This window comes from Carassius auratus, chromosome 28 (genome assembly GCF_003368295.1).
Source record: "Carassius auratus strain Wakin chromosome 28, ASM336829v1, whole genome shotgun sequence".
NCBI classification, from domain to species: domain Eukaryota; kingdom Metazoa; phylum Chordata; class Actinopteri; order Cypriniformes; family Cyprinidae; genus Carassius; species Carassius auratus.
Window position 1 is genome coordinate 19,684,253 of NC_039270.1, and position 21,519 is coordinate 19,705,771.

At 40.3% G+C, this 21,519-nt stretch overlaps 1 protein-coding gene and 1 long non-coding RNA gene across 2 annotated transcripts in view; both read left to right on the forward strand.

The window, feature by feature from the left end:
- Positions 1–21,519, forward strand: part of LOC113047539 (uncharacterized) — a 402,993-nt gene that overhangs the window by 332,718 nt on the left and 48,756 nt on the right.
- LOC113047588 (uncharacterized) lies at positions 7,868–9,734 on the forward strand. Its single transcript, XR_003276302.1, has 5 exons — positions 7,868–8,516; positions 8,587–8,766; positions 9,002–9,076; positions 9,150–9,433; positions 9,608–9,734. It is a non-coding gene; the product is annotated as an uncharacterized LOC113047588 (long non-coding RNA).

The window sequence follows — 21,519 nt, forward strand, 5'->3', positions numbered from 1 at the left end:
ATTTTTCTCTGAATTAAAACTGATTAAACTCTGAGCCTCTTTTTCTTTTTCTTTTTTCATTCTTTTTGCAAATCAATAAAATACATGTTGGTTGATATATTTTTAAATGTATTAATTTAATAATGTTTTTGTTTATTATTTAAAATTATTTAGAGATTGTCATATTACGTGATATCACTGATGCCTTGAAACTGATTAAACTCTGAGCCCCCTCATTTTATTTTATTTATTTATTTTTTTAAATCAATGTAAGATATTCTTGTTTCATAATATTTTTTTGTTTATTATTTAGTTTTTTTTAAGGAGATTTTGTGATATTATGTGATATCTATACACTTTTTATGAGCAATTTTCCCCCATTAAAATCTATTAAACTTTGAGCCTCTTCACTTTTTAATTTTTTTGGTTTTATTTTTATTTTTTATTTTGTAAATCAATGCAAGATATTCTTGTTCAGTAATATTTTTTGTTTATTATTTAGAATTTTGAGACAATTATGTGATGTATATACTTTATTACGAGAGTATTGTACAGATCCAGGGACAATAATTTAAAATAATAATCATTAAAAAAATTATTTAAAAATAATATAAAAATGCTGTGTAGTCCATAACAGCCTTCTATAGACACAGCCAGTTTTACTCACTGAAATATTTATTTGTCATAAAATTATTACTTCATAATTGTATTAGAGTCTTACACACATGCTATATGTTTCCTTATAAAAGTCCAGAAATTTGTCAAGTTTTTCGTAGGGTGTCATTTTAAATTATATGACGTCATTAAATTGCCGTCTTGCCACCAGCCAATCGCTGCACTGCTGATCATGGTTACAAGTATCGATACATATCCCCTTTTAAGCCAACACATGAACGCGCAATTATCTCAGATAATTCAATCCAGAGATACTAATCATACACATCAGGTGTGTTCGAAGAACCCAATTAGCCGGATCATGATTAGCATGATGATATCATCTTGGATGTGTCATTTGATCTCGGATGTAATAAGCGAGGTACGAAGAACGGGGCCCCAGATCTACCTGACGATGCTAACCAGAGAAAAGGATGAGATGGGCAGACAAATGTTAGTGTTGGTGTCATTCTTCTTATGATGTAACAAGTACATTTGTATATTGTTATGGGAAGTCTTCTCAGTTCTGGTAGCCCTGATTAATGCAACAATCCTTTAATCCTTTGAATTATAGAAATGTTGATAGTGTGTAATGTGTATGCCAGGTTAAAGAGACAGGTCTTTAATCTAGATTTAAACCGAGTCTGTAACAAAGCTGAATGTATGTAATGTTTGAGACCTTTGACTAGTGCAATTCCATGAATGAACAGCTTAGATGTGGGTGATATGGCCAAAATCTTACACCATGGGTTAAGGGATTTAATATCATTGTAACTGTATGTAAAGTATATAGGATGAACATACAAATCATTTTCCTGAACATGGCCAAATTTGACTGAATGGGAACAAACAGCAACAAATTACATTAGAAATAGGAAAACTGTAAATTACAAGTAAACTTATGGCAATAGGCTAAAACCTGATGAGTCTACCCCCACAAGATTACTGTTATAAACATGAGCTGCATCCAAAAGGTAAAGGGGGAGGTGTTGCTTCAATTTATAACAATGTTTTCAGGATTTCTCAGAGGGCAGGCTTAAAGTATAACTCGTTTGAGGTAATGGTGCTTCATATAACGTTATCCAGAGAAAAAAATGTTAATGATAAATCCCCTGTGATGTTTGTACTGGCTACTGTATACAGGCCACCAGGGCACCGTACAGACTTTATTAAAGAGTTTGCTGATTTTACATTCGAGTTAGTGCTGGCTGCAGATAAAGTTTTATTAGTTGGTGATTTTAATATCCATGTTGATAATGATAAGATGCATTGGGATCAGCATTTATAGACATTCTTAACTCTATTGGGGTTAGACAACACGTTTCAGGACCTACTCATTGTAGAAATCATACTCTAGATTTAATACGGTCACATGGAATTGATGTTGATATTATTTAAATTATGCAGCCAAGTGATGATATCTCAGATCATTATTTAGTTTTGTGAAAACTTCATATAGCCAAAATTTTAAATTCTACTTCTTGTTACAAGTATGGAAGAACCATCACTTGTACCACAAAAGACTGCTTTTTAAGTTATCTTCCTGATGTATCCAAATTCCTTAGCATATCCAAAACCTCAGAACAACTTGATGATGTAACAGAAAGTATTTTCTAGCTTTTCAAAACAGTTGCTCCTTTACGCTTAAGGAAGGTTAAGGAAAACAGTCTGACACCATGGTATAATCAGCATACTCGCACCCTAAAGAGATCAGCCCGGAAAATAGAGCGCAGCTGGAGGAAAACAAAACTAGAGGTATTTCATATTGCTTGGCGGGAAAGTAACCTATCCTACAGAAAAGCATTAAAGACTTCTAGAGCCAGTTACTTTTCTTCTCTTTTAGAAGAAAATAAACATAACCCCAGGTATTTAATCAATACAGTGGCTAAATTATTGAAAAATAAAGCATCGACAACTGTTGACATTTCCCAACATCAAAGCAGTAATGACTTTATGAACTACTTTACTTCTAAAATCGATACTACTAGAAATAAAATTATAACCATTCAGCCGTCAGCTACAGTATCGCATCAAACAGTGCACTATAGATCCCTTGAGGAACAGTTCCACTCATTCTCTACTATGGGAGAGGAAGAATTGTACAAACCCGATTCCAAGAAAGTTGGGACACTGTACAAATTGAGAATAAAAACAGAATGCAATGATGTTGAAGTTTAAAATACAACAGAATACAACATAGATGACATCAAATGTTTAAACCTAAAAAAATAAATTGATTTTAAATTGCATGGCATCAACACATCTCAAAAAAAGTTGGGACAAGGCCATGTTTACCACTGTGTGGCATCCCCTCTTCTTTTTATAACAGTCTGCAAACGTCTGGGGACTGAGGAGACAAGTTGCTCAAGTTTAGGAATAGGAATGTTGTCCCATTCTTGTCTAATACAGGCTTCGTTTTAGGTCTTCTTTGTCGTATCTTCCTCTTTATGATGCACCAAATGTTTTCTATGGGTGATGATCTGGACTGCAGGCTGGCCATTTCAGACCCGGATTCTTCTTCTACGCAGCCATGATGTTGTAAATGATGCAATATGTGGTCTGACATTGTCATGTTGGAAAATGCAAGGTCTTCCCTGAAAGAGACAATGTCTGGATGGGAGCATATGTTGTTCTAGGACTTGCATATACCTTTCAGCATTGATGGTGATATTGCTACCCATTCCGGTCTCAACCTCATGGCACTGACAGAGACTTGGATCAAAGCTGAAGATACTGCCACCCCTGCAGCCCTCTCTACTAATTTCACTTGTTCCCACACTCCTCGTACCACTGGGAGGGGTGGAGGTACGGGTCTCCTTATATCCAAAGAATGGAAGTTTGAACTTCAGCCATCACCTACAGGTACTGGTTCATTTGAATCACATGCCATTACTGTAACCCACCCTGTTAAAATCCACTTTGTGGTAATTTATCGTCCTCCAGGTCAACTGGGAAACTTCTTGGAGGAGTTGGATGTGCTGCTATCAAACTTTCCTGAAGATGGTACTCCTCTGGTACTGCTTGGCGACTTCAACATCCACTTAGATAAACCCCAGGCTGCTGACTTCAAAACTCTGCTCACCTCATTTGATCTCAAGCTAATGTCCACTACAGCGACTCACAAATCGGGCAACCAACTTGACCTCATCTACACGCGTGGTTGCTCTGTGGACACCTCTTCAGTTGCTCCACTGCACACCTCTGATCACTTCCTCATTACTGCTAACCTAGCACTTACTCCTGAAGTGGCACACACTCCAACGCAGGTCACCTTTCGACGGAACCAACGCTCACTCTCTCCATCTCGCCTATCTGCTGTGGTTTCATCCTCTCTTCCACCATTATCTCAGTTTTCTGCTCTGGACACGAACAGTGCTACGGACACTCTTTGCTCCACTTTAACATCTTGCTTGGACAACTTTTGCCCACTGTTGTCTAGACCAGCACGCACTGCCCCATCTGCCCCCTGGCTGTCCGAGGTTCTCCGTGAACATCGCTCTAAACTCAGGGCTGCAGAGAGGAAATGGCAGAAATCAAAAAACTCTACGGATCTCAGTGTGTATCAGTCACTCCTCTCTTCCTTCTCTGCAAAGGTCTTAACAGCTAAAACATCCTACTACCACAACAAAATTAACAGCTGCTGTGACGCTTGGACACTTTTCAAGACTTTCTCTTCTCTTCTTAATCCGCCGCCTCCACCTCCTCCATCGACTCTTACAGCGGACGACTTTGCAACTTTCTTCACAAATAAGACGAGATCCATCAGTGAACAATTCTCCACACCACAGACTGTGGAAAACTTCACAATGACTGATGCACACTCTTTATCCTCCTTCTCCCCACTCTCAGAGATGGACGTCTCCAAAATTCTCCTGTCCAATCATCCTACTACTTGTCCACTTGATCCTATCCCCACTCACCTCCTTCAAGCGATCTCTTCTTCAGTCATACCTTCACTTACTCACATTATCAACTCCTCTCTTCAAACTGGAACATTTCCCTTAGCATTCAAGCAGGCTCGGGTAAGCCCACTGCTCAATAAACCATCTCTAAATCCAGCGCTTCTTGAAAACTACAGACCGGTATCCCTTCTTCCATTCATTGCAAAGACACTTGAGCGGGCTGTGTTCAACCAGCTTTCTATGTTCCTTGGACAGAACAACCTCCTGGACAGCAACCAATCTGGCTTCAAAAGTGGCCACTCAACTGAGACTGCTCTGCTCTCGGTTACTGAAGCCCTGCGACTAGCAAGAGCAGCTTCAAAATCCTCGGTACTCATCTTACTGGACCTGTCTGCTGCTTTTGACACTGTTAATCACCAGATTCTCCTGTCCACCCTCAGAAAGATGGGGATCTCTGGAACTGCTCTCCTGTGGGTTAAGTCCTACCTCTCTGACAGATCCTTCAGTGTGTCTTGGAGGGGTGATGTTTCTAAGTCACACCACCTTGCTACTGGGGTTCCTCAGGGCTCAGTACTTGGACCACTTCTCTTCTCCATCTACATGACATCTTTAGGATCTGTCATTCAGAAGCATGGCTTTTCTTATCACTGCTATGCTGATGACACTCAACTCTACTTCTCATTCCAGCCTGATGACCCGACGGTAGCTGCTCGCATTTCAGCCTGTCTGAGTGACATTTCTAGCTGGATGAATGACCATCACCTTCAGCTTAACCTTAAAAAGACTGAACTACTGGTGATTCCAGCTAACCCATTGATTCATCACAACTTCTCTATACAGCTGGGCTCGTCAACCATAACTCCTTCGAGGACAGCCAGAAACCTAGGAGTTGTGATGGATCATCAATTAAGCTTCACTGACCACATTGCTACAACGACCCGGTCCTGCAGGTTTGCCTTATACAACATTAGGAAGATTAGACCCTTCCTGTCAGAGCAAGCAACCCAACTTCTTGTCCAAGCTCTTGTTCTCTCCAGACTGGACTATTGTAATGCTCTCCTGGCGGGCCTTCCTGCATGCACTGTCAAGCCTCTGCAAATGATCCAGAATGCAGCAGCGAGGGTTGTCTTCAATGAGCCAAAAAAAGCTCATGTTACTCCCCTCCTCATCAGGTTACACTGGCTACCAGTAGCTGCTCGCATCAAATTCAAGGTACTGATGCTTGCCTACAAGACAACCACTGGCACGGCACCAACTTACCTAAACTCACTGGTTAAATCCTATGTGCCCTCCAGAAGCTTGCGCTCTGCAAGTGAACAACGCCTTGTGGTGCCATCCCAAAGAAATTCAAAATCACTCTCACGGACCTTTTCCTGGACTGTGCCCAGCTGGTGGAATGACCTCCCAATCTCAATTCGTACAGCGGAGTCTTCACTCATTTTCAAGAAACATCTAAAGACTCATCTTTTTCGCCTGCACTTAACCTACTAACACCAGTACTTTTCCTTTTCTTGTCTTTTTCATTTAATAAAAAAAAAAAAATAAATAAATAAATAAAAAATTTATATACACCTGGCTATGCGTTCTATACTAGACTAACTGAGACTTGTCATGGCACTTGTTGTCAGGAGAAATGGGCAGGATTCAGATGCGGGTTTACACAAGGCTTTATTTAAAGCAGAGGAGGCAGATCAGATGAGTCACGTTCACAGGATTACTCGTAGTGACTGGAAGAATAGTCGAAACAGATGAATCAAACCGATGAGTAACGTTCCACAGTTATTTGTACGACCACTGAGACCGGAGAGATGACACTGAAGCTTCCAAGAGCTCTGCGCTGGGGAACAGGGGGCAGAGAAAACAGCTAAACACACTGGAGCCTGAGGACAAGACACGACAAAGGTGAGTGCTAAGAACAGCTAGAAGATCCGAGCTATTGAAACGAGTAACAACAGTCTGACAATAGGCAGAGAAACACAGGGAATGATAAAGGTGTAAAATTAGAAGAACATCGAAAACAGGTGGCGAGCACAGGTAGACACGGTGAGCTGACAAGTGATAAACACACACACACCAAAAAGGCAGGTGATTAGCCCCGAGACCCGACACTTGTATTCTGTTGTTGTTCTCTTGTTGACCTGACTGCTTCTATTGTTCTCATTTGTAAGTCGCTTTGGATAAAAGCGTCTGCTAAATGATTAAATGTAAATGTAAATGGTGCCTTTCCAGATGTGTAAGCTGCCCATGCCACATGCACTCATGCAACCCCATACCATCAGAGATGCAGGCTTATGAACTGAGCGCTGATAACAACTTGGGTTGTTCTTGTCCTCTTTAGTCCGGATGACATGGCGTCCCAGTTTTCCAAAAATAACTTCAAATTTTGATTTGTCTGACCACAGAACAGTTTTCCACTTTGCCACAGTTCATTTTAAATGAGCCTTGGCCCAGAGAAAACACCTGCGCTTCTGGATCATGTTTAGATATGGCTTCTTTTTTGACCTATAGAGTTTTAAGCAGGCAACGGCGAATGGCACGGTGGATTGTGTTCACCGACAATGTTTTCTGGAAATATTCCTGAGCCCATGCTGTGATTTCCATTACATTCCATTCCATTTCCATTACATTTTATGCAATACACAAACATATTCAAAATACATCTTATTAATAAAATGACGAAGGTATAGAACGATAAGTAAGGTTTGTTTGTGTGTGTGTGCTTATGTGTATGTGTGTTGTGGAATGTGGGGGTTTCGTGTCTCCTCTGAGGCTGCCCACGTGACTCTGGAATTTCTTGTCGTAAATAATTTAAATCCAGCCAGGCTGGCGCCAGGCCAGGCATTTAGTGTAAAATGGTTTCATTTTATATGCCTGAATTCAACCCATGAATCGATGACCTGCATATCCGTTACACCATCACCAATTTTATTAGTTAATTTTGTGATGATCTTCTATTACTATTAAATATTCTCTCTTGACTAATGTGTTGTTCCTTTCACCTTACTGTTCACTGTTCATTGTGTTTTGTCAATCATTTCATGAGGAACATGGGCTGTTGTTACTGGTCTTGTAAAATTGTGCTGTATATGAAAATGGGAGTGTAATAGACGTGACCAGTAGAGTAAGAAGAACTCGGAGGCAGCAGGCTACAACAAAATGCTTAGGGGTTTATTTTTCCACAGAATGGGGGTTACGAAAGTTAACAGATGTTAACCCGACTGAGGTAAACCAGAATAATCATAAAGAGGAAAAAAGAGAAAACCAAAAAACAAACCAAAAAGGAAATACCAAAAAGTCACTGCAAATGCCTCTCAAATATTAACAGAGGTCTAGGGACTACAGGACCTGGGGGGTATTCCAGAAAGCTTGGTTAACTTACCATTTGATAAACTATAACCTCTGGGTTGATTTACCCCAAACAGGCATACCATGAGTATGTCGGTTCCAAAACACCTGAGAAGAGTTAGCTTAATCAACCTCTGACTGGTTACCCAGAGTTAATGCGCGTGCACGGTGCATGTATAAAGACATTTTCAATGGATCGCCGATTTCACGAGTCACCATGGAAACTCAAAGCGAAAAAAAGAGAGCCGCGTATTTCACAGAGGCGGAGTTGGAAGTTTTAATGCATGCTTATGAGGAGTTTAAGCCAATAATATTAAAAAGAAGCAATACAGCTGCATCGGCTAAAGCAAGAGAGTTGGCTTGGCAAAAAATAACGGACAGAGTAAATGCGTGAGTGTATTAAATTACAAATTTGGTATTGGCTCCCGTTTTATTGAAATGCAAAATAATGAAGTATGACTTATACATACTTTTGAATATGTTAAATCACTATGAAAGCATTTACTTTTCCTGCCATTTTATTTCTTTAGCTTGAAATAATAATGTATATTTCTTATTTAATAAGGTGTAATCCTTCTGGAGCCACAAGAACTTTAAGCCAAGTCAAAATGAAACACAAAAACATTCTGCAAAAAGGTAATATTTGATTACACAATTACTGAACTATTATTATAACAGGATTTAGTATATTCATTCTGTCATGCAGCTAACAGAAAAAAGACTGAAGCCCGTCTAACTGGCGGGGGGCCACCACCACCTCCCCTCACCCCATCTGAGGAGCTGGCTCTGTCCCTTAATAAAGGGCGACCAGTGGTTGCTGGCATTCCAGGGGGCAGTTCATCACACATACTATGCACCACAAGTGATGGTGAAAAAAGGGTGAAATGTAAGTTTACCTCTATGATTTGTTTTCATTTTTTATCCTGATAAATTACTATCTCTGTCACTTAAAGGCTTTTTGAACAAGATTAATTTATGTAGGCTTATTTTATTTAACTGCATATGATGTATTATTTTCTTTGATAATATTGAGAATTTAACGGGTTGTGTGTTCTTATAGATACTGATGGACGTTTTTTTTTTTTTGCCAAATAATGTATACTTGAATATTTGTCTTGTAGGATGAAGATGATGATGACGATGAAGAGACCACATCTGCTGTGACAGAAGTGGACAATGCTGGTAGATCCACTGAGGTATGATGCATACCATTATGATGTATGGCCCCTTTTTGCATTAGAGTAACAAACTGTCATTGTCCTTTCATAGTACATACCTAGGGATTTGCCCACAGATGAGGGTCCTTCAGCCTCAGCACACAATCTAAGCAGGGTAAGAATTTGTGTCCATGTGTCCATATTTTAATTTTATTGTCTGACCAAACAATCTCATTTATTACATTTTTCCAAAAGGAGCTGTATAAGGTCCATCTTCAAAAACAAATAAGAAAAAGTGACATGGAGATGGACCTTATACAGCTTCAAATGGAAGAGAAAAGGCTCCTCATTAAAAAAGCAGCACTTGAAATAGAATTACTTGAGAATCGCCTTAAGGTGAGAACTTGTCTGAATATTAATCTGTTGCATGTTAAAAGTGGTCTGTCTGTCTGTCTCTATGTATCTATCTATCTATCTATCTATCTATCTAGCTATCTATATGTATGTATGTATGTGTAAAGCAATATAAAAAAAAACATTTTAATGAATTTTACTTTTATTGTTTTTCAGGAAATGAAGAAATAAACTGCCTGGCAGACCAGTGCAAAAAAAACTAATAAAAGTAATTTTGACAAATCCTGTCTCTCAAAAGTCTTCCGTCTCTGTTGGCCTCTAAAATCTGTCGGTGTTCCTCTGGGCCATCTTCCTCAATACAAGGAGGGTGGCTCTCTCCTCTTATAGTGGCAATATTGTGAAGCACAACACAAGCCACAATAATGTCGCATGCCCTCTCTGGACTAACCCGGAGCCCACGCAGACACTGAAACCGAGATTTGAGGATCCCTATAGTCATCTCCACCTTGGGCCGTGTTCGGCTGTGAGCCAGGTTAAACCGTGTCTGTGGTCCAGGCTCAGGTTCAGGGTAGGGTGTCATTAAATAGGGCAGACAAGGGTATCCTCTGTCCCCCAGCAAGTAACCATTGTACTGTCCTGTAATGATTGAAGTGTACAACACAAATATAGTAAAAACGAAAAAACAAAAATTGTATAAAGCAAATCATACCCTGCTGAAATGTCTGGCATGATGACTCGCGGAAAATTCTGGCATCATGCACAGATCCTGGCCATTTTGCCTCGACATTGGTGATGATTTGGGTTGCCTCACATATTACCTATAGTTAGTGGAAAAAGTAATGACTTTGATGATTTTAAGAAGGGGAAAAAATTAAGTTGTTACCTGCACATTGATACTATGAATAGATTTCCTATTAACATAGTCTCCCTCATTTATTGATGGAGCTTTAATAGGAATGTGAGTGCCATCAATGCACCCAATTACATTTGGAAACCCTGAAACAGAAAGTTTTGGAAGTATGAAGTGTGTGCATAAGGAATACATGTATAGATATTAATAATATGACTAAATATTAAATATGCGTCATATATTTTACTACAAAGGACAAACCTGCCACTCTGTGGAATTCGTCTTTAATAACAAGCAGAGGTTTATGGCCAGGGAACTGTACAAACGTGGGTAACAACTGTTTAAGTGCCAGACACACTGTATGAACGGCTCTACACACAGTTGCCTTTCCCACATGCTCTGAATCGCCCACACTGTACAAAAAATGGCCAGACGCAAAAAACCTAAGTGCTATGCACAGAATGTTTTCTGTGCTAAGCGCAGAGCCGCGGTTTGTCACATTTGCGATATGCGGTTTTAAAAGACGTGTTAAATAAACTAATGAATCTTTTGAAAAACGATAACGCTCTTTTAAATATTCATTAGGGTAAGCAAACACATCAATACGCGGTCTTATAACCCTCTCCCGATGAAAAAAACCTCGTATAATTTGTGCTTCAACGTCCACAGGATCCTCGTCAAAAGGGCACGCCATGCTCACCAACCTTCTGAAACGAAGTTACACTGAAACATAACCTGCTCTCGAGCAGGTTATCTTCAGAGAGTCAGTTGCTATGGTTACATACATACCCAGAAAGTGACCTCTGTTTTTGGAACCGAACGTTGAGGTTATCCACGAACTTACCCTTATACATACCCAGGTATGTCACATAACCTGCTTTTTGGAATACCCCCCTGTTCTATCACAGAACACAACTCTCCTATACAAACACAATTAGCAAACTTACATTTGGTGGCCAGCACCAATTAACACAAAAAGCGGGATACACAGACACATAATGGCCATTATACATAACAAACAAATACGAAAACATCAAATATACACACGAGCACTTCAAATAATGCAATCAAATTATTTCACTTTATAAATGTCTTTTCCTGAACATAAATAAAGGCACAAATCAATACAATAGACCTTGAAGGCCCCCCAGGGTAGAAACCGGAATGGTTGCGCCCAATCATTGGCTGGAACCATACATATACGTCCGAAGTTTCCGCCCGGACCCCTTTTGACGGCACACCAGCCACAGTTCACGGGTCTCAGCCACAACAAAAACGCAAACAAAGATTGGTAAGAATAAACTCAGCAAACTAAACGTTAAAGAGTATGTGCACTTAACTCAAAACGAAAGTTTAAATAAAGTTTATTTAATCCAAATTAATGTCGTTATTGTGTGTTCTTTACTGCCAAATCAATTCTATTAAATAAAAGGATAAACTAACCTGACCCATATTCACCAATATCCACCACAGGGAGTTATCCCCAAAAGTTATTGGGGTAAAATAAGTAGCCCATTTGACATTTTCATGCTCTATGACGAAATTGTTTAATTATAAACCGATCCATAAGCATTATTTTGTTGTACATTATTCAACATGCCGTTTTAGTTTAGGCTATAGCAGACATCCCAACATGCAAAAGGTCATTTCAGGGAGGTGTCCCCAGCACCCTCCCCCACCCCTTGTAAAGTAAAAAAATGTGTCTTTTACTTTCGTTTTTGTTTCGACACTCTACCTCTGCCATGGCGCTCCTGTTTCTAGATACAGTCAACTGATTAATTAGGTTGGGGAGAAGAGATAAAATCCCGCCCACAATGACAATTGATTGACTTACCGAAACAGGCCAACCAGGATGCTCTCTATCTTACATGCGCTTGTTGAGGCACACACGCACACTAGCACACACACGCAAGGTCTCTCGCTCCCTCAGCCTTTCTTTGTGTGCTCTTCATGGTTTGGAACTCTAGATTCTGGGAAATTTGAGCTAATTTGCGGGCATCAGGGAGCCGCTATCAATATGCGGGAGACTCCCAGAACTTCCGGGAGACATGGGATGTCTGCTATAGAGATATTAAAAACTAGAAACTACTATTTAATTCCCTCAACTTCTTTTGAATTGGAACCGGTATCATTCAATTCTATAACAGCTGAGTTGCGTTCAGTCCAAGATGGCGGAGCTGCAGCTCTGCACATGGGTGTGTTTGTTGCTATGGAACGTTCTATTGAGTTTCGCCTCTTGTTACATCTATACTCTTTGCCCTCACAGCCTCGTTTTCGAATCAAAATGGCGGCGGGCTGAATAAGGCCATTGCTGTGTCTGAAATCGCTCACTCATTCACTAATCCCTATGCCAGATAATACTCACATGTGGCCCAAACGTAATTGCTATCTGGGAACTGACTCGACCTTGTTACTGTCAATAGCTACATTATCTGTTATTAGTCACCGTTTACACTGAAAGTAATAAAATCAGATTTATTCTCTTCAAAGTTTCGGTGATGCCCTAGATATTTTTTGTTATTAAAATTTTGATCAGGTTACTTGTCCGGTCGGGCAAGTTAAATTCTCTTCACTTGCCCCTTCACAAAATCCACTTGTCCCAGCCAAGCGTTAATGTCGAGCCCTGGCTAATATATAAAGACCATTTCCAGGTCAAATATTTCATCTCAAAACACTTGAAGTGCATAGTAACAATGAAGAAATATCAACATTACAAAATATATATTAAAGGACATGAAATTCCCAGCAATAGCAAATTAATCCATGGTAGGAAGAGTTTACACTGAATAGTGACATTTTGCCATGTCTTAAAAAAAAAAAAAAAAATTATGATGTTTGAACATCCAGTGATTAAAGGCTGCGTTCCCCTCCATATTCTTCTGAGCGTGATTCTGACACCCCTCCCCCTCTCCGCCGGAAAAACTCGATGGATCATGAACGTATATAAGCGGCAGGTTTATTAGGAAAAAATATAAACGTAAAAAAAAAAGAATAATCTTAGGAGAATCAATGATTTGTGAACGACTTATTACCATTGTGTAAATAATATGTAATCATGTAATCCATAAAAAAGTAACTGTAGTCTGATTACGAGTATTTTAAAAAGTAGTTTACTCTAATTACAAGTACTTGAGTTTTGGAATCTGATTACGTAATCCAGATTACATGTAATCCGTTACTACCCAGCTCTGGTAATCACCATATACTATAGTGTGCTGCACTCACTGGAAGATGATGGGTTCATTGACCTATCTAACAACATGCATCTTTTTAGTTGCCATTATGTGTTCTTGCCCAGAATACAAGCTAGCCTGGATGCATTTCATGATGGATGGGATAACCACCCAATTCGAACCGAGGGGAACATGACACCCAATCAGCTCTGGGAAATGGGAAACATTCAGCATGAGGAGGCAGAGCCAGAGTTTGAAAACACTGAGGTAATAAAATGTCAAACAAATCACTGCAACAACATTAGGAATTGTAAGCTTTCTTTTGTAGAAGACAGTAATTTGACCTTGCTGACCCAGTTAATGTTATTTGAAATATATTGGCTAAAGGTGCTATAAGCGATCTCGTGTTTTTTAGGTCAAAATCTTTTTTTTTTTTTCACATACCGCAAACATCTCACTATCCGCTAGCTGCCTGTCCCCTGAACACACTGTAAAAAAAAATGGCAACGCCAAAAGGTTACAACTTGCGAGGTTGCGCTAGCGGCAGAGCCCGATGCTCAATCTGTTGGCCTAATTCCTGCCGTGAACACGCTTCAGGATTATGCACAACGAGATGCAACGACTCTTACACATACACTTCCTCTGTGCACGGATGCCACAAGCTTTTCGTGCCCGGATGTTTTAACGTGTGTGACAGCGTTCCAGGAAACGGACATTTTGAGACCCGCTAATATTGTTTCGGGCCATGTGGGAACGCTTGCCCGGCATTTCTCGATGGGTGTTACGCACAATTTATTCTGGATAAATCATTCAGTTTCGGAAGGGCCCGCCCCCTTTCCGCGGAATTCTTTCCACTGTGGTGAAACCGATGGACATAGCGGTGCTGCGTCAGGAGATGTTGGCTCTGCTGAACAAAAGGGCTATAGAAGAAGTACACCCCTCTCAGATGGAGTCAGGGTTTTACAGCCGCTATTTTTTGGTACCAAAAAAAGACGGCGGATTACGACCCATTCTGGATTTATGCCGTCTGAATCTTGCACTCAGGCCGAGCAAATTCAAGATGTTGACGGTAAAATCTATTTTGTCTCAGATTCAACCAAATGACTGGTTTGTCACGATCGATCTGAAGGATGCGTACTTTCATATTCAGATCATAAAGAGACACAAGAAGTTCCTCAGATTCGCTTTAGAGGGCAAAGCGTATCAGTACCGCGTTCTTAACTCTAGCTCCCCGTACTTTCTCAAAATGCATGGACGCAGCTCGTTGCCGCTCCAGGGCGTCCGTGTTTTGAACTATTTGGACGTTTGGCTGGTGTTTGGCAGACTCAAGCACACTCTCATCGGGATCTTGTGCTGAATCATTTAAACAGCCTGGGTTTACGCACAAATTTCCAGAAAAGCGTTTTAATCCCCTCTCAGCGGATAACCATTCTGGGAATAAACTTAAACTCTCGAGCAATGACAGCGAAGCTTTCTCTACCGCGCGCTCAGACGATTGTGTCATGCATGCAGCACTTCAAAGCGGGTCGCACAGTGACAGTGAGACTGTGCCTCAGACTTTTAGGTCTAATGGCAGCGGCTCTTCCTGTAATTCGCCTGGGATTACTTCACATGCGCCCTTTTCAGTGGTGGACAAAAAGACGAAACATTTCACCCTGTTGTCATCCGCATTGAACGATCTCGGTGACACGGCGGTGTGTGATGTCGTTAAAACTATGGATGTCAACCGAATTTCTCCTAACCTGCGGTCGGCTGAGAGACTGTCACGACGGATGTGTCTATGACCGGGTGGGGGGCTGTTTGTCAAGGGCGCCCAGCCCACGGAGTGTGGACAGTGGCACAACGCAGCTGGCACATAAACAGATTGGAATTACTTGCGTTTTTTTCTAGCTCTCCAGTATTTCGCGAGTCTGCTGATCGGCTGTCATGTACTGATCAGATTGGACAACATAGCGGTTGTGTCATATCTGAATCATCAGGGAGGATTACGCTCTCGCCCCCGTGCAGGCTGGAGAGACTTATTCTTCTTTGGTCTCACAACAAATTTCTGTCAGTCCGGGCCATTCATATCCCCGGACGATTGAACTTCGGAGCGGATTTGCTATCCAGACAGACTCTGGAGCAAGGGGAATGGAGATTGCACCCACAAACAGTGAGTCTCCTATGGCAGATTTTCCGAGAAGCGAAAGATTTATTCGCATCGAACACTCCCTATGCCCTCCATCACCCCTGGGCTTGGATGCATTAGCGCACAACTGGCCCAGGACCAGTTTGTATGCGTTTCCCCCAATTCGTCTGATCCCAGCGGTATTATGCAGAATACGGCGGGACAGAGTGGAACAGCTGCTGCTGGTGGCTCCGCGGTGGCACACACAGCCGTGGTTTGCAGATCTGATCAATCTGTAAGCGGGCTCTCCATGGGAGATTCCCGTCAGACAGGATTTATTATCGCAAGCACGGGGGCTGATTTGGCATCCCAGACCAGATCTATGGAATCTGTGGGCGTGGCCTCTGAGCGGAGTGAATTAATATGTCCCGGTCTTTCTGCTGAAACTACAGAGACTATACTGAAATCTAGAGCAGCTTCTACGAGACGCTTATATGCTTTCAAGTGGAGACAGTTTACAGCCTGGTGTGAAAATCGTAATGTGGATACAGTTTACTGCCCAGTGGCTTCCTTCAGGACCGTTTTTCGGATGGAGTGACACGAGCCACCTTAAAGCTTTACGTGGCAGCCATTTCAGCTTACCACGAATATATAGATGGTGCCTCAATGGGCCGTCATCCACTGCTTTCTCGTTTCTTACAGGGTGCACGACGGCTGAGGCCTTTCCGCCCTGTGCGAGTTCCTTCATGGGATTTATCCATTGTGTTGCATGGTTTATCAGGGCACCCGTTTGAGCCCTTGGAAACTGTACCGGATAAAATCCTGACTTTGAAGAAACTTCTTCTTATGGCTTTATCCTCCCTCAAGAGAGGTGGGGATTTAACGGCTCTCTCTGTCTCACCCTCGTGCATGGAGTTTGCACGGGGCTCTGTGAAGGTGTTGTTGCGACCAAGGCCTAATTATGTCCCTAAGGTTGCATCTAATCCCTTTCGCTTTCAGCAGGTGGTCCTGGAGGCTTTATCCCCTGCTGTGGCAGAGTCTGCAGATCTAAGTCTTTGCCCTGTGAGAGCTTTAAAGACTTATGTGGATCGCACTGCCCCATGGCGTGAGTCTGACCAGCTGTTTGTCTATTTCGGACACAAGAATAAAGGCCATGTGGTTACAAAACAGCGCATGTCCCATTGGCTGGTGGAGGCAATATCTTTAGCCTATGCGGCGTGCGGGCTCGCTTTGCCCTTAGGAGTTAAAGCTCATTCCACAAGAGCGGTGGCTTCTTCTCAAGCTTTTCTCAGTGGATCTTCTATGGATGATATCTGTGCTGCGGCAGGTTGGTCGTCACCGAGCACTTTTATCAAGTCTTACAGTCTGGATGTGAGGATGGCTCCTGGCTCCCGGGTTCTCTCCGCTTGAGCAGATGCTTCCTTGGATCCCAGCTATCAGGTACGTCAGGCGTTATGGTATAGCGTTCCCATACGTGGTGACGTCACCGCAGCATCGAAGTGACCTATGAAAGGGAACATCTCGGTTACGTATGTAACCATGGTTCCCTGAATAGGGAACGAGATGCTGCGGTCCTGGCCGTGCCATACCTTGATAGCATTCTTCTTCTTCAGTCACGAAATCTGAGTGAAATAGCGCGCGGCACCAGGTACATATGCGTACGCATGCGTGGGCGGTGCCAAGCGCTATTTGGCCAATAGGATTGGCGGGATGGTATAGGGCTTCAGACATTCGTCACACCGAAGGTGTTCCCATACGTGGTGACGTCACCGCAGCATCTCGTTCCCTATTCAGAGAACCATGGTTACATACTTAACCGAGATGTTTTGTCACTTCCTTTTTGGCTTCACGAGAGAGAGCGCGAGGTTGCTGCTCAGCTACAACAGGCTTGACCATAGACAGTAAAAGAAATGGACACAGCGACCCCATTGGAACTCAATTCAGTAAATCTTCTATTAGCTGTGCGTGCAAACTGCCATCGTTAATCTTGCAGAGACTGCGAGCTTGAGCGGGGAGTTCTTTGGCGTGAGTGAGCAGGAGTAAGTATTCTGATTAATTATTTTGTATAGTATTTTAAAATGTAACGCCAGTACACCATATTAAGTTAATTGCCTGCGAGCTTCTCCTACTGTCTGTACGGTAATGCGACAGAGAGTCGAGTGGTTATGACGCAATCGTTAGCCTATTTTTACAAAAACTGTTTCTACGGGGCCATAATGTAACATAGAAGGTAATGGAGCCCTTTATACATTGTCGTGTATCTTAAGAAATAAATAAGGTACAATTGGAGTCTCAGATGTAAAGTTATTTCACTGTCAAAGAGACGCAAAAATGAATGGGAGTCAATGGGAATGCTTATGCAAGTGAAGTTCTGCTACAAGATGGCGGCACCCGGCCGACTTCAACTTCCGGTCGACTTCCTTGCGCCTGGGCATGACACTGCAATGGATGATGTACTTGAGAGTAAGGCAGCCTTGGCATCTAATCAGTATGGTTTTAGGAAAGGGCGATCAACATTAGATGCATTAGTAAAACTGGAAACAGATGTAAAAAAAGCTATAGTAGTTAAAGAGGGACTAGTGGCAGTTTACTTTGATATGGAAAAAGCATATGATATGTTGTGGAAGGAGGGATAACTTATTAAAATGAAGAGCATAGGAATAGAAGGAAGAATGTATAATTGGGTTCTAAGTTTTTTATTTGACAGAACAATTCAAGTTAAAGTGGGTGGTGAAGTATCTCAAATTCTAAGTGTGGAAACGGAACACCTCAGGGAAGTGTGATTAGTCCTATATTATTTAATATAATGATTAATGACATATTTGGAAAAGTGGCTCCAGGAATCAGCACTGGGTTATATGCAGATGATGGTATAATGTGGAAAAGAGGAAGGAATATATCTTTTAATATGAATAAAATTCAAGAAGCTATAGAAGTAGTTGAAAAATGGTCATTAGAATGGAGATTTAAATTCTCAATATCCAAAACATGTTACCAGATATTTACAAGGAAGACAATTAAAGAGAATAAACTACTTAAATTATATGGGTCTTCTGTAGAGAAAGTCTCAAAATTTAAGTATCTAGGAGTATGGTTTGATGACAAATTATCATGGAAGGACCATGTAGATTTTATATTAAAGAAATGTGGAAAATTTTTAATTTTAAACCGGAAATAGACATAAAATTACATGAAAACAGAAGGGAAATGAATCAAGCAGTAAGGTTGAATACATATGTGTATGAGTATATAAAAAAATCATACTACACGTTTCTTCAAATTTATACAGATGGGTCAAAGTGTACAGAGACTGGAAGGACAGGGGCTGCATTCTATGTTCCAGAGTTTGAGGTTAGGAAGGCTGGAAGAATATCAGATGGTGCATCAGCAGAGATGATAGCTATTTTAGTGGCACTAGAGTGGGTGTATGAAGTTAGACCGGATAAAGTTATAATCTGTTCTGGTTCAATGGCAGTCCTTTTAAGTTTACAATCATTGGAAACAAATAGAACTGCACTGTAAAAAATTGCTGTAGTTTCTACAGCAAAATTTTACAGAATTTTACTGTATAAACATTTTACAAGATGCAGCTGTAATTCGCAATGCACGCATCATTCAAATCCAAGTATAGGTCTCTGCAGGAAAGTAATGGGAGTTACGAGATCAAGGTGTTTTTACACCATGATACCTGATTAGTTGATGTAATAGTGACGTTAGGTTTAGGGGTGGGGTTGGGTAAGGGGGATAATTTAGATTGCATGATTCAGAAACACCCAGCAGTTTCAAAACACCCATATGGTGATAAACGCCCACTTTTGCTCTGCAGAGACCTAAGTCTCTTCAAATCTGAAACCCAGCCGACTGGAGCAGCCCGAGAACGATTGAAGATAAGAGGCTTTATTCATAATTCCTGGTAAGTTCACTTAATTATACTTAAGAAATATAACCTTTTATATTTATTTAAGTTAATCCAGAAGCGATTTCATGTCACAATAGCCTCCTATCCTGACATTCAATGGCCTTGGTAACTTCTGTACAGGAAACTGGGAATTGCTATCATAGCATAGTTACGCCAAATGTTCGAATTTTGGAAGTAAAATGTTCTTATTGAGAGCATTTAAAAGTAGTGTTTACCTAATGCGAACGATTGTCATAGTAACTAACGTTAATATATTATCTAAATAACTGACAGCAACATTTGAAATTTCATTCGTTTATGTGTTCAACTATCCCATATTGACTCGACGCCTTACTATAATAAATGAAAGACATATTTATGTGCCCGACTGGACAAGTTAGCCTGATTAAAAAAGAAAAGAAAAAAAGACTGAGGAAGCATCCAAACGGGAGAATTATTCTGATTATATTAACGTTTCATTCAACATTAAAACAAGCTTAACCGCTCACATAAACTCACGGAAAATACATGAGGTAAATGTTCAACTGTTGAGTTTATTCAGAACATATGATATAAAAAGCATCACAAGTGATTGAGCTGTTTTGCTGAGTATCACGATTGCAAATACATAGTTCAATAAACAATTAGTTAACAAGTTACTTACTTTTTTAGACACAATATTAACTGTATTTGTATTTCACCAACGAATATAGTTCCAAACAAAGACCAAAGCAAAACTCTCCAAACTTGAGCTAAATGATTCATCTTTTTGAACGGATCGGTTCAATGAATGACTCAGTTGATTCCCTCATTAAGTTATCTGCCACCTAATGGCGGATTAGTTTCAGGTTTAATAAGTAGCATTGCATTTTTCCAACATTTATTAATTGTATTTTCAAATTTCATATAATTTTGCACTCTTAATTATTTAATTTGATTGGTGTTACAGTTCTACAATGTAATATTACAATTTATTATTATAAATTATATAATTTATAATTGTTTATTCTAAAATATATGCCTTTTGGAGTGTTAATTTTGGTCTCATTTACAGTACATAATGCTTTAAAGAAATCAGAAGATTATTTTCTTTGTCTTGTAGGTGCAAAGAATAGCAGCTGATGTGGAGAAATGTTCGATGCTTCAAGACTCTGAAGCTGATTTTATTAGGTAATATATTAATTATTTAAATAATTTTATAAACTTGTAATTTAGATTACATTTTATATTGAAATACTGCATTGTAGGTTACATTATTGCTTATATTTATTCATTTCAGGTCCACCAGTGGCTTTTGACTATTTGAGGGTCAGATGGTTGTGAATTCATTCCTCAACATTGTGCGTCCCGGGAGCAGGCATCTTTTGCACATATACATTTTTTCAAAGGTAACAAGTTTTACTTAAGTAATTTCATTCGCGAAAAAAGTTTGAAAATGATTGTCAGAATAGTCCATCTGCCATCAGTGGTTCAACTGTAATTTTACGAAGCTACAAGAATATTTTTTTTTATGCAAAGAAAACAAAAAGAACAACTTTATTCAACAAAGTTGTAATTTTTTATAATGTCAGCCACACCATACGGATACGCTGTTTTCGTTCAAATCAAAGCGTAAATAAACATAGAAAGCGTGTCCATGTGACCCAGCTGACACAGAACAGGCTATGTAGTGTGTGTCCAACAGATACCCTCCAAAAATGGCACTACACTGACGCAGAGGAGACTAATTGTTGAATAAATCCTAATTTTAGTCTTCTTTGCATACAAAAAGTATTGTGGTCGCTTCATAACGTTACGGTTGAACCACTGATGGACTGTTCTGATGATGTCTTTCATACTTTTCTGGGCCTTGACAGTGGTATTTACTGGAGAGTCTATGGGACAGTCACAATCTTCCCAGTTGCATTCAGAATATCTTAAATTGTGTTCCGAAGACGAACAAAGGTTTTACGGGTTTGGAACGACATGGAGGTAAGTGATTAATGGCAAGATTTTCATTTTGGGGTGGAGTAACCTTTTAAGTACTGGTAAATGCCGATTGTATTGTATAAGTGTAATTTTGACATCTATTTTATTAAGCTAGTTTCATTTGATACATAA